Raw genomic sequence first — 26,557 nt, 5'->3', positions numbered from 1 at the left:
GTTCTGATAGCTGTGAACATTGAAGGCAAGAATACACAGAAGTAAGACCAGATTAGAATCTGAGCTGCCCCCACAGCAGGTCCAGAGACCAGCACAGTGTTGGAGGGAGGTGAGGTGGACTGTGACTGTGACTTCTAGCAGGAGAAAGGACTCTGGCAGCAGTCACTCAAGAAAAACATTTATAATTCTTATGTTTTAACTTCTTTTGTAGATTCTTTTGGATTTTTTTTTTTCTTCTCTTTTCTCCTTTTCCACTTCTGTTGTTGCTGTTGATTTTATTGGAACTATGAAATCTAATTAAGCTTTTGAACGTTCTTTTTTCCTCAGTCACATTTTTTATTGTTGTTATAAACCCCTGCCTCTACATTGGGCTTTTGCAGTTCTGAGGAGTATTCCAGTTTTTTCCTCTTTTATTAATTTTAATTTTTTAAACCTGTCATTATTTTTTCTACACTTATTCCTTTATTTCCTTTCCCTGCTGTTCTTTTCCACTTGAAGTTAATCTTTAATGTATATAAATTTTCTTTATCTACCCCTATTTAACTTTGCGTATCTATTCTTTCTTTCTTTCCTTTTCTCTCAACATATTTGTTAGTTTTACTTTCATTGCTATATTCGCCAATTGGCACTTTGCTTTAGTTTTGTTCCCCAGTTTATGCTTTAGTTAGTTTTGTCGTGGTAGACATAATTTTTGGTTTCCTTTGTTCACCTGGTCAATCCATTGTACTTTATTTTTGTTGGACTGTTTTGATTGTGCTTAGGGGTGAATATGTATACGGGTACATTCAGTCACACTTTTTATTGTTGTTATAAACCTCTGCATTTACGTAGGGATTTTGCAGTTCTATGGAGTTATCCTTTTTGTTTGTTTGTTTGTTTTGTTTTGTTTTCTTTCTTCTGTTTTTTTCCTCTTTTTTATAATTTTAACTGTCAATTTTTTTAAATCTAGTATATTTTTTCTATATTTCTTCCTTTGTTTTCATTTCCTACTGTTCTTTTCCCCTTGCAGTTAATCTTTATGTATATAAATTTTCTTCATCTACCTCTATTTAACTTTGCCTATCTATTCTTTCTTTCTTTTCTTTCTTTCCTTTCCTCTCAACATACTTGTTAGCTTTATTTTCATTGCTTTATTCCCCACTTGGCATCTTGCTTAAGTTTTGTTTTCCAGTTTGTGTTTTAGTTAGTTTTCTTCTTAACTTGTAAATATAATTTTTGATTTCCTTTGCTCACTGGGTCAATCTATCATACTTTATTTTTGTTGGACTGTTTTGACTTTGCTCATGGGTGTGTATATATATATATATATATATATATATATATACTCACACACACACACACACACATATATATATAATGTTTATATTCCATTATTTTAATTATTATTTGCTTGATTTTGTAACTGCCATTTGTGTGGGGTTCATCTTTCTTTTCTCATTTTTGGATATTTGTTTTAATCTCATGTAATGTCATTAAAAACCACTTGTGGAATCTTAGTTTCTGACCAGAGATCAAGCCCTGAGCATTTAGAGTGGGAGCCCTGACTCCAAGACGCTAGACTACCAGAGAACTAACACTAGGGAGTATCAAATAGTGAGAACTCACACAAGAAAACCACTTGAATACAAGACCTGGCATCACACAACCACCAGTAGCACCCTGTGCAGGACACCTCATCTAAACAACAAACAAAACAAAAATACAAACCCAATCATCAGCAGACAGGATTAACACCTCACTCAGCCTTTCCCATCAGAGGAAAACCAAACAAATAAACAAACAAAAACTCAGCACAAATCTCACCCTATACTAAGCTTACAGAAACTACTGGACCAGACTTAGGAGAGAAGAAACCAAAAGGAAGAACGAATTCAACCTTGAAGCTTGGGGAAAGGAGACCTCAAACACAATAAGTTATAAAAAATAATGAAAAGGCAGAGAAATACTATGCAAATGAAGGAACAAACAAGAAACATAGAAGTCCAAATAAGTGAAGAGGAAATAAGCAAACTACCTGAAAAAGAATTCAGAATAATGTTAGTAAAGATGATCAAAAACTTTGAAAACAAAATGGAGAAAATGCAAGAATCAATTAACAAAGACCTAGAAGAATTAAAGAATAAGCATACAGAGACAAACAGCACAATTACTGAAATTAATAATACTCTAGAAGGAATTAACAGCAGAATATCTGAAGCAGAAGAACGAATCAGTGAGCTGGAAGATAAAATAGTGGAAATAACTTCTGAAGAGCAGAATAAAGTAAAAAGAGTGAAAAGAACTGAGGAAAGTCTCAGACCTCTGGGATAATATCAAATGCACCAACATTCGAATTATAGGGGTCCAAAAAGAAGAAGAGAAAAATAAAGGGTATGAGAAAATTTTTGAAGAGATTATAGTTGAAAACTTCTCCAACATGGAAAAGGAAATACTCAATCAAGTGCAAGAGGCACAAAAAAGTCCCATATAGGATAAACACAAGGAGAAACACACCAAGACACATACTAATCAAACTAACAAAGACCAAATACAAAGAAAGAATATTAAAAGCAGCAAGGGAGAAGCAACAAGTAACATACAAGGGAAACCCCATTTGCTTAACAACTCATCTTTCAGCAGAAACTCTGCAGCCCAGAAGGGAATGGAAGGATATATTTAAAGTTCTGAAATTTAATCTTTAATGTATATAAATTTTCTTTATCTACCTCTATTTAACTTTGCGTATCTATTCTTTCCATTCGTCTCAACATAGTTGTTAGTTTTACTTTCATTGCTTTATCACCCAATTGGCACCTTGCTTTAGTTTTGTTTTCTAGTTTGTGCTTTAGTTTTAGAAAGGGAAAAATCTACAGCCAAGATTACTGTACCAGGCAAGGATCTCATTCAAAATTGATGGAGAAATAAAACCTTTTCAGACAAGCAAAAGTTAAGAGAGTACAGTACCACCAAACCAGCTTTACAACAAATGTTAAAGGGACTTATATAGTCAAGAAATACAAGAGAAGAAGAAAGATCTACAAAATTAACCCCAAACAATTAAGAAAGTGGCAATAGGAACAATATATATCAACAATTACTTTAAATGTAAATGGATTAAATGTTCCAACCAAAAGACACAGAGTGGCTGAATGGATATAAAAACAAGACCCATATATATGCTGTCTACAAGAAACCCACTTCAGACCTAAAGACACATATAGACCGAAAGTGAGTGGATGGAAATATATATTCCATGCAAATGGGAAGCAAAAGAAACCTGGAGTAGCAGTCTTCATATCATACAAAATAGATGTTAAAATTGGAGAAGGAAATGGCAACCCACTCCAGTACTCTTGCCTGGAAAATCCCATGGGCGGAGGAGCCTGGTAGACTACAGTCCCTGGGGTCCCAAAGAGTTGGACACGACTGAGCGACTTCACTTTCACTTTTCACTTTCATGCATTGGAGAAGGAAATGGCAACCCACTCCAGTGTTCTTGCCTGGAGAATCCCAGGGACGGTGGAGCCTGGTGGGGTGCCATCTATGGGGTCGCACAGAGTCGGACACGACTGAAGCGACTTAGCAGCAGCGGCAGCAGATGTTAAAATAAAGAAGATTACAAGGGATAAGGAGGGACACTACATAATGATCAAGGGATCAATCCAAGAAGAAGATGTAACAATTGTGACTATCTATGCATCCAACATAGGAGCGCCTCAATACAAAAGACAAACTCTAACAGACATAAAAGGAGAAATTGACAGTAACACAATAAGAGTAGGAGGCTTTAACACCCGACCCACACCAATGGACAGATCATCAAAACAGAAAATTAATAAGGAAACACAGGTCTTAAATGATACTTTAGAAGAGATGGATCTCATAGATATCTTCAGGATATTCCCTCCAAATACAGAAGATTACACCTTCTTCTCAAGTGCACATGGAACATTCTCCAGGATTGATCACATCTTGAGTCACAAATCAAACCTCAATGAATTGAAGAAAATTGAATGACATCAAGCATCTTCTCCAACAACAGCACTATGAGACTAGATATCAATTACAAGAAAAAAAATATAATAAGTAAAAACACATGGAGATTAGACAACACATTTCTAAATAACCAACAGCTTAATGAAGAAATCAAAAGGGAAAACAAAAAATTCATGGAAACAAATGAAAATGAAAACATGATAACTCAAAACATATGGTATCAGCAAAAGCAGTTCTAAGAGGGAAGTTTATAGCAATACAATCCTACCTCAAGAAATAAGAAAAACATTGAATAGACAACCTAAATTTACAACTAAAACACCTAAAAAGAAGAAGAAAAAAAAATTAGTAGAAGGAAAAAAATCATAAAGATCTGAGCATAAAAAATGTAAAAGAAATGAAAAAAACAATATGAAAGATAAATAAAACTAAAAGCTGGTTCTTTGAGAAGATAAACAAAATTCACAAACCTTTAGCTATATTTATCAAGAGCAATAGAGAGAAGAATCAAATCAACAAAATTGGAAATGAAAAAGGAGAGTTTACAACAGACAATGCAGAAATACAAATGATTATAAGAGACTATTATGAACAACTATATGGCAATAAATGAATAACCTGCATGAAATGGACAGATTCTTAAAAATTTTCAATCTTCCACAACTGAACCAGGGAAAAATAGAAATTATAAACAACTGAATTACAAGCAATGAAATAGAAGCTGTGATCAAAAATCTCTGAAAAAACAAAAGCCCAGGACCACATGGCTTCACAGGAGAATTCTACCAAACATTTAGAGAAGAGCTAGTGCCTATCCTTCTAAAACTCTTTCAGTAAATTGCAGAGGAAGAAATCCTTCCAAACTCATTCTACAAGGCCACCATCACTCTGATTTCAAAACGAGACAAAGGCAACACACAAAAATAAAACTACAGGCCAATATCACTGATGAGCATAGATGGAAAAATCCTCAACAGAATTTTAGCAAACAGAATTCAGCAACACATCAAAAAGCTCATACACCGTGATCAAGTTGGATTTATTCCATGGATGCAAGGATTCTTCAATATACACAAATCAGTCAATCTCACCATATTAACAAATTGAAAGATAAAAACCATATGATCATCTCAATAGATGCAGAAAAAGCCTTTGACAAAATTCAGCACCTATTTATGAGTAAAACTCTTCAAAAAATGGCATAGAAGGAAGCTACCTCAACATAGTAAAGGGCATATATGATAAGCCTACATTCTCAACATCATTCTCAGTGGTGAAAAACTGAAAGCATTTCCCCTAAGATCAGGAACAAGACAAGGGTGTCCACTATTTCCAGTCTTATTCAACATAGTTCTGGAAGTCCTAGATACAGCCATCAAAGAAGAAAAAAGAAATAAAAGGAATGCCTATTGGAAAGGAAGAAGTAAAGCTCTTACTGTTTGCAGATGACATGATACTGTACACAGAAAACCCTAAAGATGGTGTCAGAAAATTACTAGAGCTAATCAGTGATTTTAGCAATATTTCAGGATAGAAAATCAATACACACAAATCACTTGCATTTCTATATACTAACAATGAAAAATCAGAAAGAGCAATTAAGAAATCAATCCTATTCACTATTGCAACAAAAAGAATTAAATATCTAGGAATAAACTTACCCAAAGAGACAAAAAACGTGTACACAGAAAATTATAAGACACTGATGAAAGAAATCAAAGATGGCATAAACAGATGGAGATATATTCCATATTCTTGGATAGGAAGAATCCATATTGTGAAAATGACTATACGACCAAATGCAATGTATAGATTCAGTGCGATCCCTATCAAAATACCAATGGCATTTTTCACAGAACTAAAACAAAAAATTTCACAATTCATATAGAAATACAAAAGACCCCGAATAACCAAAGCAGTCTTGAGAAAGAAGAATGGAGCTAGAAGAATCAAGCTTCCTGACTTCAGGTTATACTACAAAGCTACAGTCATCAAGACAGTATGGTACTGGCACAAAAACAGAAATACAGACCAGTGGAACAGTATAGAAAGCCTAGAAATAAACCCATGCACCTATGGGTACTTCTTTTTTGACAAAGGAGGCAAGAATATACAATGGGGCAAAGACAGCCTCTTCAATAAATGGTGCTGGGAAAACTGGAGAGCTACGTGTAAAAGAATGAAAGTAGAACACTTCCTAACACTGTATACAAAGATGAACTCAATGCGAATTAAAGACCTAAATGTAAGACTAGAAACTGTAAAATTCTTAGAGGAAAACATAGGCAGAATATTCGATAACATAAAGCAAGATCCTCTATGACCCACCTCCTAGAATAATGGAAATAAAAAACAAAAGTAAACAAGTTGGAACTGATTAAACTTAAAAGCTTTTGCACAGCAAAGGAAACTCTTAAGCATGCTGAAAAGACAACCCTCAGAAGGGGAGAAAATAATAGCAAATGAACAACTGATAAAGGATTAATTTCCAAAATATACAAGCAGCTCATGCAACTCAATACCAGAAAAACAAACCACCCAATCAAAAAGTGGAAAAAAGACCTAAACAGACATTTCTCCAAAGAAGACAGACAAGTATCTAACAAACACATGAAAAGATACTCAACATCACTCATTAGTAGAGAAATGCAAATCAAAACCACAGTGAGATAACACCTCACACCATTCAGAATGGCCATCTTCAAAAAGTCTACAAATGATAAATGCTGAAAAGGGTGTGGAGAAAAGGGAACACTTGCATTTTGGTGGGAATGTAAATGGATAGAGCCACTATGGAAGACAATGTGGAGAGTCCTTAAAAAACTAGGAATAAAACCACCATGTGACACAGCAATGCTGCTCCTAGGCATATACCCTGAGGAAACCAAAATTGAAAAAGACACATGTATCCAATTGTTCATCACAGCACTATTTACAATAGCTAGAACATGGAAGCAACCTTGATGTCCATTGACAGATGAATGGATAAAGAAATTGTGGTATATATACACAATGGAATATTACTCAGCCATAAAAACGAACACATTTGAGTCAGTTCTGATGAGGTGGATGAACCTAGAGCCTATTACATAGAGTGAAATGAGTCAGAAAGAGAAAGATAAATATTGTATTATCACGCACATATATGGAATCTTGAAAAATGGTACTGAGGAATTTTTACAGGGCAGCAATGGAGAAACAGACATAGAGAATAGACTTATGGGCATGCGGAGGGGAGGAGAGGGTGAGATGTATGGAAAGAGTAACGTGGAAACTTATATTACCATATGTAAAATAGATAGCCAAAGGGAATTTGCTGTATGGCTCAGGAAACTCAAACAGGGGATCTGTATCAACCTAGAGGGATAGGATGGGGAGGGAGAAGGAAGGGAGGTTCAAAAGGGAGGGGATATATGTATACCTCAGATCATGAACTCCTTATTGCCAAATTTAGACTTAAATTGAAGAAAGTAGGGAAAACCACTAGACCATTCAGGTATGACCTAAATCAAATCTCTTACAATTATACAGTGGATGTGAACAAATATATTCAAGGGATTAGATCTGATAGAGTGCCTGATGAACTATGGACAGAAGTTCATTACATTGTACAGGCAGTGATCAAGATCATTTCCAAGATGAAGAAATGCAAAACGGCAAAATGGTTGCATGAAGAGGGCTTCTAATTGCTGTGAAAACCAGAGAAGTGAAAGGCAAAGGAGAAAAGGAAAGATACATACCCATGTGAATGCAGAGTTCCAAAGATTAGCAAGGAGAGATAAGAAAGCCTTCCTCAGTGAACAATGCAAAGAAATAGACAAAAACAATGGAATGGGAAACACTAGAGATCTCTTTAAGAAAATTAGAGATACCAAGGGAACATTTCATGCAAAGGTGGGCACAATAAAGGGCAGAAATGGTATGGACCTAACAGAAACAGAAGATATTAAGAAGAGGTGACAAGAAACACAGAACAGCTATGCAAAAAAAGATCTTCATGACCCAGATAACCACGGGGGTGTGATCACTCACCTAGAGCCAGACATCCCTGGAATGCAAAGTCAAGTGAGCCTTAGGAAACATCACTAGGAAAAAAGCTAGTGGAGGTGATGGAATTCCAGTTGAGCTATTTCAAGTCCTAACAGATGATGTTGTGAAAGTGCTGCACTAATATGCCAGCAAATTTGGAAAACTCAGCAGTGGCCACACGACTGGAAAAAGTTAGTTTTCATTCCAATCCCAAAGCAGGCAATGCCAAAGAATGTTCAAACTACGACACAATTGCACTCACCTCACACGCTAGTAAAGTAATGCTTAAAATTCTCCAAGCCAGGCTTCAAAAGTATGTGAACCATGAACTTCCAGATGTGTAAGCTGGATTTAAAAAAGCAGAGGAACCAGAGATCAAATTCCAACATCTGGTGGATCATCAAAAAAACAATAGAGTTCCAGAAAACACCAACTTCTGCTTTTTTGACTACACCAAAGCTGTTCATTGTGTGATACACAACAAACTGTGGAAAATTTTTTTTTTTTTTTTTTAAACTGTGGAAAATTTTTAAAGAGATGGGAATACCAGACCACTTGACCTGCCTCTTGAGAAATCTTTATGCAGGTCAGGAAGGAACAGTCAGAACTGAATGTGGTAGAACAGACTGGTTCTAAATAGGAAAAGGAGTATGTCAATGCTGTATATTGTCACCGTGCTTATTTAACTTATATGCAGAGTACATCATGAGGAATGGTGGGCTGGAAGAACCACAAGCTGGAATCAAGATTGCCGGGAGGGAGAAATATCAATAACCTCAGATATGCAGATGACACCACCCTTATGGCAGAAAGTGAAGAAGAACTAAAGAGCCTCTTGAAAGTGAAAGAGAAGAGTGAAAAGGTTGGCTTAAAGCTCAACATTCAGAAAACTAAGATCATGGCATCCAGTCCCATCTCTTCATGACAAATAGATGGAGAAACGGTGGAAACAGTGGCAGACTTTATTTTTGGGGGCTCCAAAATCACTGCAGATGGTGATTGCAGCCATGAAATTAAAAGACGCTTACACCTTGGAAGGAAAGTTATGACCAACCTAGACAGCATATTAAAAAGCAGAGACATCACTTTGTCAACAAAGGTCCATCTAGTCAAGGCTATGGTTTTTCCAGTAGTCATGTATGGATGTGAGAGTTGGACTATAAAGAAAGCTGAGCGCAGAAGAATGGGTGCTTTTGAACTGTGGTGTTGGAGAAGACTCTTGAGAGTCCCTTGGACTGCAAGGAGATCCAACCAGTCTATCCTAAAGGAGATCAGTCCTGGGTGTTCATTGGAAGGACTGATGTTGAAATTGAAACTCCAGTACTTTGGCCACCTGATGCGAAGAGCTGACTTATTTGAAAAGACCCTGATGTTGGGAAAGATTGACACCAGGAGGAGAAGGGGACAACAGAGGATGAGATGGTTGGATGGCATCACCAACTCAATGAACATGAGTTTGGGTAAACTCTGGGAGTTGCTGATGGACAGGGAGGCTGGCCTGCTGCGGTTCATGGGGTCCCAAAGAGTCGGACACAGCTAAGCGACTTAACTGAACTGAACTGAGGGACAAACTGAACTGAGGTGTTAATTTGTTTTAAATTGAAGTTTTCACTTCCAGGTCCTCAGTTTCAAAGAATTAGAAAAACTACATCAATTTGCCTAATGAATAGATATTGAGCACCAAATGCTAAATAAAGATGTAAGTAATTATAGTACTTGGATGGCCATTAAGTTGAACCTATACAATTGATTTTCTCCTTTTCTGGGAAGTCCTTACAAAACTGTAGTTAATCATTTATTTGAAAGATATGTGATAGGTAAAAGTGTTTTACAGATTCACAGGTATCATTCTATAAATATATTTGTGGTGATATGCCAGTATCTACTGATTTTCAATTTTGATGCATGAGACTTAAGATTTAAAATAATATAGCATTTTAATTAAAGCTAAATTGTAGTTATACCTAAGAAAATCAAAACATTTTTTTTAACATTGTCTGATTAAAGGCTTAGTCTTTAAACATAAAAGCCAATCTAAACATGTACAACACCACATCATGAGAATGAGTTACCAAAGTGCTTCTGGTTTGCTTCATCTATGTTAATAACACTTTCATTTCAAGTATGATGTATATCCCTATTAAAATGATGTAAATATAGGAAGTTTAGTCTGAGAATTGCTTGTGTAATTTTTCTTGTTTTGTATTTTGTTAGTACCTTGAAAATGAGATTAGTCACTTTAAAATAGTTTTGTCATTTCCCAGACGATTTACTGTGTGTAGATTTTAAGCTTTAGTTTAGGGTTTGTACCAAATAACTCACTGAGTCAATAGGAACAAATTTCAGAAATTAGTACATTTAACAATAACAAAACACGAAAAATAATTTGAATTGTTAATTTTAATTAGGTTTTTGGATAAAACTTACATTATTCACCAATCTTGCCTCAAATTGGCCATGGAGGACATAAATTTAATGACTTAAGAACAAATTACTACTACGATTTTCCAAGCAAATAGCAAGCATAGCATCATTATATGGGAAACACACATTAAGTAGCTTGTTAACAGCAAATACAAAACTGCGGGTTTTTATACTTTGTCCTATGTTGAGGGGTTAAAAAAAAAAAGCAATAAACTGGTGCAAGTAATAAAATAGCTGCTGCTAAACATCAAATTAGGCTCAAAGAAACAGCACACTTATTAATCATCATTAAAGTTATTATCAGGCATATACTGTGAGAAGTTTGTAGTTTAAACTCCTTTCTTTCAAACTAGGTACAATTGAAATTATAGTACCATATAATGCTGTGGTTCTGACCAAGATTCTCTCTTTAACCAAACATTAGTCAGACTCCTTTGAGCCCCTTTTCAGACTACAGTTTTTCTTTGGGCCTTGTCCCGAAGCCCTCCTACCCAGTTTTAGCAAGAATCCTGCTAAATCATTTTAGACAGACTTTCTACCCTCAACAGAAACAACAACAGAGAAAAATTCCACTCTACCTTTGATGTCTTCTGTTAGTTTCCATCCACTGATATCACGTTCCCCAGCCTCTATTCAATAGCTGTATCTGCAGCTGTCCTTGCTGTACTTAGGGTTGAGCTTAAATTCTCTCCCTCTTTACAGTAATCTTGACACCTATAGCAGTAATCTCGAATAAAGTCTTCCTTATCATTTAACAAATGTCAGAATATTTTTTCTGTAACAAATCAAAGGATATATTTGAGCCAGTTTAGTACTTCGTATGTCTCTGATCAATAATTGACACAATAATGATGATTGGGTTTACTCCAGATACCTATTGCCCTACCCACTATATCATGTCTCTATAAAAGGTTCTTCACTTTGTGATAATAGGGTTGAAATGAGTTAATTGGCTTTTTCCCTAGTCATTTGAATGTCTGAATGAAGATTTCATGCTATTTCCTTCCCAGCACTACTTTGGAACCAGAGTACCAAGTCTCCCTTTTATTTTTTATTTGGATGCTATACATTTTGAGTGTATATCACTGTTAGCATTCAACACCACATAATTTACTTCTGTCTCTGTGAATAACTTCAGTTGATTGTTCATATATATATCTTCCAACCACTTCTACTGACCTCATTCTCATGATTTCCAAGTTGACATTGGCTATCAATGCAGCTCTTCAAGTTCACATCATCTGAATCTCCTCAGTAACCCTGACCTTTACTTATCTTTACTCTAGATTGACCACCCAGTAATACAGCCCTGTTTTGAGCCACATCATCATATTCACATTCAGCAACTCAGACTCTGTAGTATATGTAACCAAAACTTCCTGTCTTGTTTTCTTTCCCATTTCCCATTTCTGAAGACCCACTAAATCTATTCTCTAACTTGGCTAAGAATACCAGTTTCTCAAGTTCTGTTTCTTTAATTCTCTCTTTAAATATATACTTGTGGATTTTTTGCATCTTTTCTCAGAAAACTTTTTGTAAAATCCTTTTTTCTGGGTTCTTTGGACCATTCTAATTATTTGTACTAATTGAATTCATGGTAGTTTTTGTGGGTGAGCCATCCAGAATTTCCTTGTTAATGCCTGCAATCTAAGTCTCATTCTTCAGTCTTCTTTAGGTATATGAACCCAAATATCTATTGGATAATTTTGCTGTTATGCTTAAACTATAAAAAAAAAAAAAAAATCTTTGGTACCATGAATTCTCATAAACATAGTCTGTAAAACCCCAGGGCCCACAATAAGCAGTTTAACTTGGCTAAAGCGCAGGGCATATTTGCACCAGTAAGGAAGATAAGGCTTGAAAAAAGGTTTGGGAGCTCTCTAAACTAACATTTTTATCTTTTCTAGTGATTCTAAAATTGGAGTTTAAAGTTACTCAAGGGATCTGTGGATAGAAATATATTTAAGAAAATTGGTTTTCTTAGGGAACAATCAAAGACAATATTGAGTTTATAAATGCATTTCAGAGTCCAGAATCTATAGTTGATAAGCAGCAATGACTCCATTGGGATGCTATGTGGCTTCTTTTGGCCTTGAGACTTAAAACTAAGAAGAAAAGTTATCTATCCCATATACACCCAATGAATGATGGTAAAGCAGGGCCACAAAACCACACTCGTGCAAAATTAGTCCCACTTGAAAGAGAATAGGAGTCAAGAAACAGTCAATAGTCTATCTCCTGTCTGAGCTTACTGTGAAGGCCTCTTATTCTGGAGGTCAGAAATTTCTTTAAGGAGGCTATGCTTCTCCTGGAGAGCTATTTTGTACCTCTCCTTTATTTTTCCATTATTTATAAAAATAAATATCATTCTCTTTTGTATTTTATTATTCAAAGAGAAATGTCATTTCTGTTTGACCAGGCCTAAAGTAAAGTGGCATAACTTTCTTAAGCTCACTTCCTTCTCCTTACATTTGAGGAAACACAGTTCAGTTCAGTCACTCAGTCATGTCTGACTGTTTGCGACCCCATGGACTGCAGCACGCCAGGCTTCCCTGTCCATCACCAACTGCCAGAGCTTGCTCAAACTCATGTCTGTCCAGTTGGTGATGCCATCCAACCATCTCATCCTCTGTCGTCCCCTTCTCCTCCTGCCTTCAATCTTTCCCAGCATCACGGTCTTTTCCAATGAATCAGTTCTTCACATTAGGTGGCCAAAGTATTGGAGTGAGGAAACACAGTTTACTGTAATTCCCAAAGAGTCACATGCATTTCTAAGTTCAGATTCATGACTTCTTGGGCAGTTACTACCCTCTCACTCTGTTTGGTTCAGGTCTGTTCTTGTGTTGGGATCATCTAGCCTCTTATTAAAAATGCAGATTCCTGTACTTTACTCAGTCACAATCTCAAGAGGTGAGGTAAGAAGCAGAGTCTGACGATATGCATTTTACAGACCTGTTAAATAATTTTGTTCCTGCGTGACTTTGGGAAACTATTTGATTACTTGGAATGTGATTCTTTTAAATAGGTGACATTTTTGAGTTATTCAGAGGTAAAAAGGTGGGGCCTGGGAGCCTAAAATAAGGTAATTTCAGAGCAGCTTCATGGAAATAGATTCCAGAAATATTTTGGAGGTAGAATCCACAAAAGCTGGAAACATTATAGGTAGGGAATATTTACAAAATTAAGGATTCAGGATGAAATTCCAAGTTTTGCATGGGAAAAAGCTGGCTTAAAACTCAACATTCAAAAAATTAAGGTCATGGCATCCAGTCCCATCACTTCATGGCAAATAGATGGGGAAAAATGGAAGCAGTGACAGACTTTATTTTCTAAAATCACTGCAGACATTGACAGCAGCCATGAAATTAAAAGGCGCTTGCTCCTTTGAAGAAAAGCAGTGACAAACCTAGACAGCATATTAAAAAGCAGAGATATCACTTTGCCAACAAAGGTCTGTCTAGTCAAAGCTATGGTTTTTCTGGTAGTCATGTATGGATGTGAGAGTTGGACCATAAAGAAGGCTGAACACAGAAGAATTGATGCTTTCTAACTATGGTGCCAGAGAAGACTCTTGAGAGTCCTTTGGGCAGCAAGGAGATCAAACAAGTCAATCCTAAAGGAAATCAACTCTGAATATTCATTGTATGGACTAATGCTGAAGCTGAAGTTCCAATACTTTGGCCACCTGTTATGGAGAGCTGACTCACTGGCAAAGACCCTGATGCTGGGAAAGTTTGAAGGCAGGAGGAGAAGGGGATGACAGAGGATGAGATGGTTGGATAGCATCATTGATTCAATGGACATGAGTTTGAGCAAACTCCAGGAGACAGTGAAGGACAGGGAAGCCTGGTGTGCTGCAGCTCATGGGGTCTCAATGAGTTGGACACGACTGAGTGACTGAGCAACACCAAAGAGTGCAAAGGAGGGTTCTCCATCAAGGTAAAAATACGAAAGAAAGTTTCTCTTGTTGATTCACAGGTGTCTGTGAAGCCCAGGCAGGGAGCATCTGTTAATTGAGCGATGAGAAGGTAAAAGAAGAAAGTAGAGTTTTCAGTCTCTGAAGACAGAGAATTTTGAATGATTCTGTTCCAGTGATTTTCATCTGAGGCTTGATTAGCATACACTTTCCCCAGGTCCTTATGCTAAAAAAGAACTAACTCTTTGTATAGCCTTTTATACACTGGAAAGAAATTGTAGTTCTTTTAAAGTTTTGAGATTTCCTTGAAAGGATGATGTTCTATGATGTATTTGTGAGGGGAAAAAAAAAGACTTTTGCTTGGCAAATTGTTTTTGAGCCTTAACAAGTCAATTCTCTTCTATTAACTATGAACTAGAATTTTGTTGACATTCAAAAGAATGTGTTATCCTGTCTCCTACCTTGTTTAAGACCTTGAAAGCATTACCTCTTTTACCTCTTTTCAGAAGTAGATGTTAACAAACAAATTTAAACTAGCAGTTTTTCCACAATTTCAAGACAAAAATTCCCTTGCCTGGAAATTGCACAAAGTCTCAATCCCCCAGATCCTTGGTTAGACAAAAGGATAGATAAAATGTGTGGCTGCAACCATATATGTAAAGTATCTGCTGCTTGTGCTTTTATTTATCAGAAGTATATATTCACTCGATTCACTCTGACTTAATTGAATCTTTCCATTCGCTCTGACTGTCCACAGCACTTCTCCATTTAATAAAGATAAAAAAGAAGAGAAGATTCAGAAAATGTGTCCATGCCATAGGAAGATAAAGCAAAAATGTCCCTGGAGGCTCTCTCAAATGATTCTGACAATTATAGCAGGGTACTATGGGGACATATCAATATATCATTGTGTCTCCCAGAAGCGCTAGTTCAGCTTTCCCCTCCCAAGTGGGATCATTTTGCCTGACCCAAGTACTCTGACCTTTATACTGCCCCACTGACTTGTCATCCTTTCTGCCACCGTTCCACGTACCCTGCCTGTGTTTTGAGACAACCTGCAAAATCTATAAGACATCTGTACTTTCATTCTAGAGAAAGTTAAGAAATTAAAAAATTAATGAAAAATATGAGGTGTTAAAATATATATATATGTGTATATATATATATTTACTCTTTTTTATCTGCTGAAGATGTATGTATCTGGATACATTTTCAATGATACTCTAACTTATCTTTGTATTTTTTTAAATGTTGTGTCCATTTCTATTATATGTTAAGCAATTATGAGCACTTCATTTATTCCACACAAAATTTTGTGTGTGTTAAATAGAATAGAAAAAATATGTAGGTATTTTTTGGGGGCTCAGTATAAATCATTTATAGTTTCTAAGGACAAAACAAGATTTGCTTAGTTTGATGTTGGTAGGTTATGTTTTTGTTTTTTCTATGATTGTATAACAGTAGAATGAAATATATTCACAAATGAGAGGTAAGTATTTATTTACTTTTTGAAAAAAAAACCCTTAAGATCCACTTAAATCTGTCCTTTATCTGAGAGGCCTTGAAACCTGACCTGGAGGTTGAGGTTTGTGAAACCACTTTCAATGTCTGGTTCTGACATTCCCCACATGGAATAGAGAGAATATCCTGTTTTTACAATACATTAAGAACAAATAGTTTGAAGCTGTATTGAATTATCTGTAATCAGTAGAACACTGATGTGATTAAAAATGATAGATCAGTGGAAAAATTCTCCCAGAGAACTAAAAGTAATGTCTTATTGGGAACGATTTTATCTGATAATCTCAGTTCACCAGTATTCAAAATATTCAAATTTTGAATCAAGAAAGTATTCTTTGTTGGTGTAACACATATATACCTTTAATATTCAAATAAAGTACAAAACATTTGAAAACTGTTGAAAGAGAAAAAAACTGTTTGAAATAATAGAAGAGGTTGGGAATATTTTATTCGACAAAGTAATGCAGTAAAAAATCCATAATGACAGAGTTCATTGATTCAAAAGTTTTGATCATTATTAAGAATTTTACAAATATTTGTTTATTAAGAGACTGTTTAGATAGTAATTTTGGAGATATTTTGGACTGTTTTTTTTATCGTTTTCTATTACTAATTATATTTACTAGAGACATCCTAAATAAGTCAATAAGATGGTGTGCTCCTAATATACAAACAGTTTTAGCACTCTACAAACTTCAGAGGGGTTAAAAAAATAGCTATAGATCATTTGAAATTATGGAAAATAATTTCTTCTGAAACACACTTCACTGCATTTTTTTTGTTTACAGCCAGACATGTAATTAATTTTATACAATTTGTATTTGAGGTTGTTTTTATTTAACTAAGTCATATGTTCATATCACATATGTTTGAATTTGAGTTTTATAAAACATTTTTTTTAGGAAGAAAGAAATAGTTCCAAATAGTTTTCTTAAAAAGTTGATTATTGTTTTCTTAATGTTTCTGAGGCCAAAATGCTAATTTATGGCTCTTGTACTTTTTGATGTTAATACTCATTTGAATCAACTTCTGATGAAAGAGGAAGACAAGGTACTTTGCTTAACCGTAATCTTTAACAATGAAGAAAGAAAATAAAGTAATCTTTTCCACATATTTTTGGCAAATAATTTTTCAAAAAAATTTATTTTGTCTCCCTCACATGACAGCTACTATATGAGGGAAGATGCTTTGAGTACTGACATCACTTGTTACTCAAAAGACTGTTCAACCTAGCAGCATTGATTACATATTTTTTCATGCATTTACTTTTTTCTTCTTTATCTCATTCTGTAAAGATAAATATATTGAGCACCTACTGTGGGTCGGGCACTAGCACATAGATTACTCCTGTAATTTTCATCAGTTCAGTTCAGTCGCTCAGTCGTGTCCGACTCTTTGCAACCCCATGAATCGCAGCACGCCAGGCCTCCCTGTCCATCACCAACTCCCGGAGTTTACCCAAACTCATCTCCATCGAGTCGGTGATGCCATCCAACCATCTCATCCTCTGTTGTCCCCTTCTCCTCCTGCCCCCAATCCTTCCCAGCATCATGGTCTTTTCTAATGAGTCAACTCTTCGCATGAGGTGGCCAAAGTATTGGAGTTTCAGCTTCAACATCAGTCCTTCCAATGAACACTCAGGACTGATCTCCTTTAGGATGGACTGGTTGGATCTTCTTGCAGTCTAAGGGACTCTCAAGAGTCTTCTCCAACACCACAGTTCAACTGTTCAAAAGCATCAATTCTTCGGCCGTCAGCTTTCTTCACTGTCCAACTCTCACATCCATACATGACTACTGGAAAAATCATAGCCTTGACTAGACGGACCTTTGTTGGCAGAGTAATGTCTCTGCTTTTCAATATGCTATCTAGGTTGGTCATAACCTTCCTTCCAAGGAGTAAGTGTCTTTTCATAATAATGCTATTAATTTGATGCTATACTTACACTACAGATGAGGAATGTTAAGAGTTAGTTCAGTGACTGATCTGAGATCAAAATTTTCCTCAGTTCTTTAAAGTGAAGAACAAACAGTTTTACAGGCTCTTGAACACAACTATTTGTCAATAAATAATGGATTAATTGATTTAGTCTTTATTTGATTGCTATAATTACTCTCTTATAATGTATTCCCCAATATTATTGCCTTGATTTTACATATATAACATATATAAATAAGTTAACTGAATTTCATACTCAGCATTTGTTTCAGGAGTTCTCAACCAGGGGTAGCAACAGAGCACTGCCTCTTTCCAAACCTTAGAAATGTTGGAAGGGGGGTGGTTTTGGTTGTTACTAGTTGATGGGCTTCCCAGGTGGCTCAGTGGTAAAGGAACTGCCTGCAATTCAGGGGATGCTGGTTTTAAAGATCCCCTGGAGAAGGAAATGGCAACCAACTCTTGCCTGGGAAATTCCATGGACAGAGAAGGCTGGCAGGCTACAGTCTGGGGTCACAAAGAGTTGGACATGACTTAGTGAATGCCTCAATCACTCACTCACTCAGTTGATGGGTACTTCTAGTATTTATTATCTCAGGATGCAGAGGAGACTTCCATATAATAAAGGACTATCCTTCCCAAAATGCCAACAATAATACTTTGGAATAACACTGAGAGAAAAATCAGCACAAAACTCAAACTGATGTTTTTTGCACTGATGCTTCCATAATGTGATCTTACTAGTTCATGCAATGTTTTTAAATTTGGGGTCTGATAAATCCATTAGTGAGTCATGAAATCAATGTAAATTTTGTGATTGAGATTTTTAAAAATAAACAAAATAGACAGTATCAAATTGTACTGCATATAGTTAGGGTAAGTATTATTATAAACACCTTTTATTCCAGTTATATATTTTTTCTTCTAGTTTTATTGAGATATAATTCCCATATAGCACTGGGTAAATTTAGGATATATGGCATAATAATTTTGCTTTCATATGCCATTAAATTTTAACCACAATAAATTTAGTGAACATCTATCATCTCATATAGATACAAAATTAAATAAATAGAAAAAAATTGCCTGTGATGACAACTCTTAGGATTTACTTACCAACTTTCGTATATAATACAGAGCATGTTAATTATAGTCATGTTGTACAGTACATACCTAGTACTTATTTATCTCACAACTGGAAGACTGTACCTTTTGAGTGCCTTCATCGAATTGCCACTCCCTCCAATCCCTGCCTTTAGTAACCTCAAATCTGATTTCTTTTTCTGTGATTTTATTTGTTTGTTTTTGAAGTATAGTTGACCTACAAAATTATATTAGTTCCTGGTATACAACATAGCTATTCAGTATTTCTATACATTTCAAAATGATTACTATAATAAGTCTATTTACCATCTGTCACCAAAGATATTACATAACTATTGACTATATTCTCCACAATATAGTCAATGAATAGATGAATGAAGAATATGTACTTTTCATAACTTTGACTCATTTATTTTGTAACTGGAAGTTTGTACCTTCTAATCTCCATCATCTGTTCTCTCCCTCCCTTGACCTTTCCTCTGGCAACTATAGTTTGTTCTCTGTATCTTTGACTCTGTTTTCTGTTTAGTTATGTTTGTTCATTTGTTTTTTTAGATTCCACATATAAATGAAATCATACAATGTTTGTCTTTCTCTATCTGACTTATTTTACTTAACATAATTACCTCTAGACTCATTCATTTTGTCACAAACTGGCAAGATTTTGTTACTTTTCATGGCTGAGTAGTATTCCTATTTAATATTTTTATTTTTTATTTTTTTAATATTTTTAAATATTTTTGAGGAATCACCATACTGTTTTCCATAGTGACTACACAAATTTACATTCCCATTAATATTTATGTGTAAATGTCTTATGTATACAGGGTTACTAGGAACATTTATTGCTTTCTTAGAGTTGGCAAAAAGAAAAAGGAAAAACTTTAAAAACCATGTACATAAGCTAAAGTTGGCTTTTTTTATGTTATTACATATGATCTCACTTGGGGACATTAGACAATTAAGTCACTCCCAGCTCATTAAATCAGATACCAGTTAAACATGAAATAATTGTATGTAAGTCAAAGCAACAACTTAATGTTATTGAGAAGATTTTAATGAAGGAAACAAGACTTCATTAACAAAGGAAAATGAAGAAAAATATGTAAATATATTTCAACACAAATGATCTAAGAATTCTGAAAAAGAAAGATCAATATGGACTTAAATAGTCAGGATGTTGAATGAACTATATTTTGAAGGAATAGCGGAATTTTACTTGAGCAAGAAGAGTAAATAAAAAGTAATTTCTCCTTTGTTGAGAGACTAGAAGAATATAAGTATATAACTCGTTTAGTTTCATAACTCATTTATTTATTTGAAAGTAACCTGAAAAATTTAACTTGCTTATCTTGTTTTTTAAATTTTTGATACTTGCAAATTCATAATATATAATTTAAAAATAATTGGAAGCTAATTCAGGTGACTTTCTCCTAATGGCAGTAGATTCTAACATAGCAAAAGATGTAAGTCTCCAAAATAATGTAACAAACAGAAAGTGACCTAGTATGAATGCCAAATATGAGCTTTGTGTTTCCATCATCTTTTCATCACATGCTCAGTGAGCTATGTAGCATTAGCATAATATTTGGTGTCAGTATAGTGCCAACAAATACTTGTGGAGTAGATGAATGAATGAAATTCATTCATAGAAATTAATTTTTCAGTGTATTAAAACATTATATATTTAAACATAAACTCTTCAGAACTCTATAGTGACAGTGAAAGTAGCTCAGTCGTGTCCAACACTTTGTAACCCCATGGACCATATAGCCCATGGAATTCTCCAGACCAGTATACTAGAGTGGGTAGCCTTTCTCTTCTCTAGGAGATCTTCCCAACCCGGAGGTCGAACTCAGGTCTCCTGCATTTCAGGCAGATTCTTAACCAACTGAGCCACAAGGGAAGCCCAAGAGCCCAGAACTCTATAATAAAAATGGAAAGTAGATTACTTTTATCTTTTTTATCTTCTTAAATTTTAAGAACTTTATCAGTCAGTGATCATTTCCTCTATTTAAATAATTCAATGTGGTGTTTTCTGAAACAAGTTCATTTTCATGAGGGAAGTGAAGCCATAAATTGTTTTCATTATAAATATTTCACAAAGTATTAAATTTTGAGTATATAGCTCCAATAACATTTCAATTCATATGCATTTTTATTTGTTAACTATTATTTGGGAAGAATATATATTTATGTGTAAATATATTTTAACACAGATGATCTAGCAATCCTAAAACAAAATTCTGACACAGCTGTCAGAATTCCTACATTATGAGACAGTCAAAATTATCCCATGAATTATTCCCTTCAAAACTCTTGCTTACATAATCTACATGCAGTCACTTTAGAGCCAACAGCTGAATTGCATTCTAGTTTTTGTGGTAAAAACTTTTATAGAAAAAAAAAAATGAACTTAATTCTTAGTTTGTGCTGCCTCTGTGGAACTGAAGAAATTATGGTGGTGTTTGTAATGATTAATGAACAATTGATCAAAATGACAGCTATTTTTCATATTTAATTTGTAGCTTTGGAAAATTATTGTTACATACAGATAAGAAATAATTGTTACAACAGATTTATCCATAATTATATTTATTCTAGCTAGGTTTATATTAGGATAGTTTTTTCCTAATAAAATAAAGTATATTACAAAAGATGCCTCAAAGAAAAACTGATATCTTAGAATTTTATAGCATTCATGTGATTTTATACAACCATTTTATGTCCTTTTACATAAGCAAACAAATTTATAAAACTCTTATTCTGATTTTTAGATTTAATTTTCACCATTTTTATTTTTGCAGAATCTGTTGCAGAAATTCTGTCTCTGAAACTGTATTTTAACTAAATATAAAACACTCCACATTCATTCATACAAGCCTGATATGTATGGTTATTCATCTTTCAGATGTTCAGTGACTGATGAATATGGAGTCCATGCCCACTGTAACATGTATGTTTTTTTCATTACTACCCAGAGTAAGTCTGGGTAGTTAGATTTGTAGCACAAACAGTTTTTCTTGGCTGTAGCTCCTTGGTCTGTGGTTGAGCACTTGGCTCAAAGAAACTCATCAAACTACAGGTGAAACTTTTCCAAGAATTTTAAATACATTGATGGTGGGTTCTGAAGTTGAATGGTGATGAACATTGTTAGTTTGGTGTTTTGACAAAGGAATATAAGTTGCAAGTTGATTATGGGGATGAGAAAATATTCATTGGGCAGGAAAACCATAGTGTTAAGTGAATGGTATTAACTAGCTGAGAGTGTGAGAAAAGGAAAATCTCTATAGCCCTAAAGAGAGAAAGAGGAAATGTGTTATGTTTTCTGCATAAGAATGCCTGTACCGCCTGTATTTTGACTTCAAGTTGATGTTTTAACATTTTTCTATTATTGTTCTGTGTGAGTTTCCATCCTTTATAAGAAAAGAGCTTTGACACAGTATTGCTGTAAATTGACTTACTACAAAATCCTTTTACTTTACTTTATGCAGCAAAGGAACAAAGAACATGATATAAGGTAATATAACTGACTAGTTATAACCATTTGTGTCTATATAAAAATAATACTAGTGTAAAGATTACTGTAGGATAGTTGCATTTTTTTTTTAATTGCAGTGGCATTTAATAGCTTCCAATTAGCAAGGAATTATATTCCCAGGATTTAAATCTAGATGTTAAATACCCTGATGTGCAGAACCCTTAGAATAAACTAGCTGGAATTTGTTCAATTAGAATAAATTAGCCAGTTCTTTTTTGAATAATGAGATGATCTGAACTTGTGTGCCCTGCAACCATCTCCCCATTCATATGTTAAAAACCTAATGCCCAAGGTGAGGTTAATTAGGAGATGGGATCTTCGGGAGGTGATTAGGTCCACCAGATGAAGGCAGAGTGCTCTTAAATGGGACAGAAAGCCCCTACTCACAAACATTAAATCTCTTTCAAATAACAGTGGACCTACTTTATAAATGTAAAGCAGGACCCATTTGTTTTAACCCATTTCCTAGCCACTTACTTTGGGCAGCAGTGGATTTTCTGTATCTTAAGGAACTCTTTCTTCCTTTTTTCATCCATTCCCCAGCTAAAGGCAGTTTACTATGAGAGATTAAAAAAAAAATCTAGGATTAAAGAAGCGTTATCCCCTGATTTTTTTTTGATACGGTGGCTGTGTCTTAAGCAAACACCCACTCCAGTATTCTTGGGCTTCTCTGGTGGCTAAGACAGTAAAGAATCCACCTGCAATGCTGGAGATCTGGGTTTGATCTCTGGGTTGGGAAGATCCCCTGAAGGAGGGCATGGCAACCCACTCCAGTATTCTTGCCTGGAGAATACACATGAACAGAGGAGCCTGGCGGGCTACTGTCCATGGGTTGCAAAGAGTTGAACACAACTGAATGACTAAGCATAGCACACAGCAAGAAGCAAACACTGAGATTTGTAATTGCAGAATTAACTCACTGATTGGAGAATTGAAAATGACTAATTTCAGACATTTTCAGGTAGCATGCATGTAGAATATATATCATTTTATCTTACCTAGAAAAATAAAAGCAGATTTACCTGTGTACCAGTTTTATTTGTGTAGTGTGTAGTAGTCAATCAGTCATGTCCATTTCTTTGGGAACCCATGAACTGTAACCCATTTGGCTCCTATGTCCATGGGATTCTCCGGGCAAGAATACTGGAGTGGGTGGCCATTCTCTGCTCTAGGGGTTCTTCCTGACCCAGAAAACGAACCCAGAACTCCTGCATTGCAGGAGGATTCTTTAACATCTGAGCCAAATTATGTAGTACATACATATTTAAATCCACAAACTCCACTACAACTTTAACTTGTTATGGTGGGTGATCTTTTTATCCTAGTTTTATTATTAAGGAAACTGTGACTTAAAGAAGTGAAGTAATTTGAAAATATTAGCTAATTCAGTTCAGCTCAATTCAGTTGCTCAGTTGTGTCCCACTCATTGCGACCTCATGGACTCTAGCATGCCAGGCTTCCATATCTGTCACCAACTCAAGGAGCTTGCTCAAACTCATGTCCATCCAGTCAGTGATGCCATGCAACCATCATCTCATCCTCTGCCGTCCTCCTCTCCTCCTGCCTTCAAACTTTCCCAGCATCAAGGTTTTTTCCAGTGAGTCTGTTCTTCACATTAGGTGGCCAAAGTATTGGAGTTTCAGCTTCAGCATCAGTCTTTCCAGTGAATATTCAGTGCTGATTTCCTTTAGGATTGACTGATTTGATCACCTTGCAGTCTAAGGGACTCTCAAGAGTCTTCTCCAACAACACAGTTCAAAAGCATCAATTCTTCAGCGCTCAAATTTCTTTATAGTCCAACTCTCACATCCATACATGACTATTGGAAAAACCATAGCTTTGACTAGACGGACTGTTGTCAGCAAATAATGTAGCTGTTTTTTAATATGCTGTCTAGGTTGTTCATAGCTTTTCTTCCAAGGAGCAAGTGTCTTTAATTTCATGGCTGCAGTCACCATCTGCAATGATTTTGGAGCCCCCCAAAATAAAGTCTGTCAGTGTTTCCATTGTTTCCCCATCTCTTTTCCAAGAAGTAATGGCATTGGATGCCATGATCTTAGTTTTTTGGATGTTGATTTTAAGCCGACTTTTTCATTTTCCTCTTTCACTTTCATCAAGAGGCTCTTTAGTTCTTTGCTTTCTGCCTAAGGGTAGTGTCATCTGCATATTTGAGCTTATTGATATTTTTCCTGGCCATCTTGATTCCAGCTTGTCCTTCATCCAGCCCGGCATTTCACATGATGTACTCTGTATAGAAGTTAAATAAGAAGGGTGACAATATACAGCCTTGACATACTCCTTTCCCGATTTGGAACCAGTCTGTTATTCCACGTCCAGTTCTAACTGTCACTTCTTGACCTGCATACAGATTTCTCAAGAGACAGAAAAGATGGTCTGGTATTCCCATCTCTTTCAGAATTTTCCACAGTTTCTTGTGATTCACACAATCAACGGTTTTGGCATAGTTAATAATGCAGAAGCAGGTGTTTTTCTGGAAGTCTCTTGCTTTTTCTGTGATCCAACGGATGTTGGCAATTTGATCTCTGATTCCTCTGCGTTTTCTAAATCCATCTTGAACACCAAGAAGTTCTCTGTTCATGTACTGTTGAAGCCTGGCTTGGAGAATTTGGGGCAGTACTTTGCTAGTGTGTGAGACAAGTGCAATTGTGTGGTAGTTTGAGCATTCTTTGACATTGCCTGTCTTTTGGATTGGAATGAAAACTGACTTTTTCCAGTCCTGTGGCCACTGCTGAGTTTTCCAAATTTGATGGCTTATTGAGTGCAGTACTTCCACAGCATCATCTTTTAGGATTTGAAATAGCTCAACTGGAATTCCATCACCTCCACTAGCTTTGTTCGTAGTGATGCTTCCTAAGGTCCACTTGACTTCACATTCCAGGATGTCTGGCTCTAGGTGAGAGATCACACCATTGTGGTTATCTCGGTCATGAAGATATTTTTGTATAGTTCTTCTGTGTTTCTTGCCACCTCTTCTTAATATCTTCTGCTTTTGTTAGGTCCATACCATTTCTGTCCTTTGTTGTGCCCATCTTTGCATGAAATGTTCCCTTGTTATCTCTAATTTTCTTGAAGAAATCTCTAGTCTTTCCCATTCCATTGTTTTCCTCTATTTCTTTGCACTGATCACTGAGGAAGGATTTCTTATCTCTCCTTGCTATTCTTTGGAACTCTGCATTCAGATGAATATATCTTTCCTTTTCTCCTTTGCCTTTTGCTTCTATTCTTTTCTCAGCTGTTTGTAAGGCCTCCTCAGACAACCACTTTGCCTTTTTTGCATTTCTTTTTCTTGGGGATGGTGTTCATCACTGCCTCCTGTACAATGGCATGAACCTCTGTCCATAGTTTTCAGGCACTCTATCAGATCTAATCCCTTGAATATATTTGATCACTTCCACTGTATAATCCTAAGGGATTTGATTTAGGTCATACCTGAATGATTTAGTGGTTTTCCATACTTTCTTCAATTTAATCTGAATTTGGCAATAAAAATTCATGATATGAGCCACAGTCAGCTCCCAGTCTTGTTTTTGCTGTCTGTATAGAGCTTCTCCATCTTTGGCTACAAATAATATAATCAATCTGATTTCAGTATTAACCATCTGGTGATGTCCATGTGTAGAGTTTTCTCTTGTGTTGTTGGAAAAGTGTGTTTGCTATGACCAGTATGTTCTCTTGGGAGAACTCTGTTAGCCTCTGCCTTGCTTCATTTTGTACTCTGAGGTTAAACTTGCCTGTTACTCCAGGTATCTCTTGACTTCCTACTTTTGCTTTCCAGTCCCCTATGATGAAAAGGACATCTTTTTTTGGTGTTAGTTCTTGTAGGTCTTCACAGAACCATTGAGCTTCAGCTTCTTCAGCATACTTGTTGGGGCATAGACTTAGATTACTATGATATTGAATGGTTTCCTTGGAAACAAACAGAGATCATTCTATCATTTTTGAGACTGCATCCAAGTACTGCATTTTGGACTGTTTTGTTGAGTATGAGGGCTACTCCATTTCTTCTAAGGGATTCTTGTCCACAGTAGTAGATATCTAATTAGTAAGTGATGAAACTGAGTCTTGAACTCAAAACTTTTGATTACAAAGCT

General features: G+C 35.6%; 2 long non-coding RNA genes across 2 annotated transcripts in view; one reads left to right on the top strand and one right to left on the bottom strand.

Moving 5' to 3' along the window:
• The window catches only part of LOC145524088 (uncharacterized), a 410,741-nt gene that overhangs the window by 8,869 nt on the left and 375,315 nt on the right, over positions 1–26,557 (top strand). The gene's annotated exons all lie outside the window — the stretch shown is intronic.
• LOC145524090 (uncharacterized) lies at positions 8,939–23,002 on the bottom strand. The gene is made up of 2 exons (XR_014067153.1): positions 22,923–23,002; positions 8,939–11,203 (listed from the first exon to the last, which is right to left on the bottom strand). It is a non-coding gene; the product is annotated as an uncharacterized LOC145524090 (long non-coding RNA).

The sequence above is a fragment of the Giraffa tippelskirchi genome, chromosome 10 (assembly GCF_054371585.1).
Source record: "Giraffa tippelskirchi isolate mGirTip1 chromosome 10, T2T-mGirTip1v1.2.pri, whole genome shotgun sequence".
NCBI lineage: Eukaryota > Metazoa > Chordata > Mammalia > Artiodactyla > Giraffidae > Giraffa > Giraffa tippelskirchi.
Note: the sequence above shows the minus strand (reverse complement) of the source record. Positions and strands in the feature narration are given on the sequence as shown.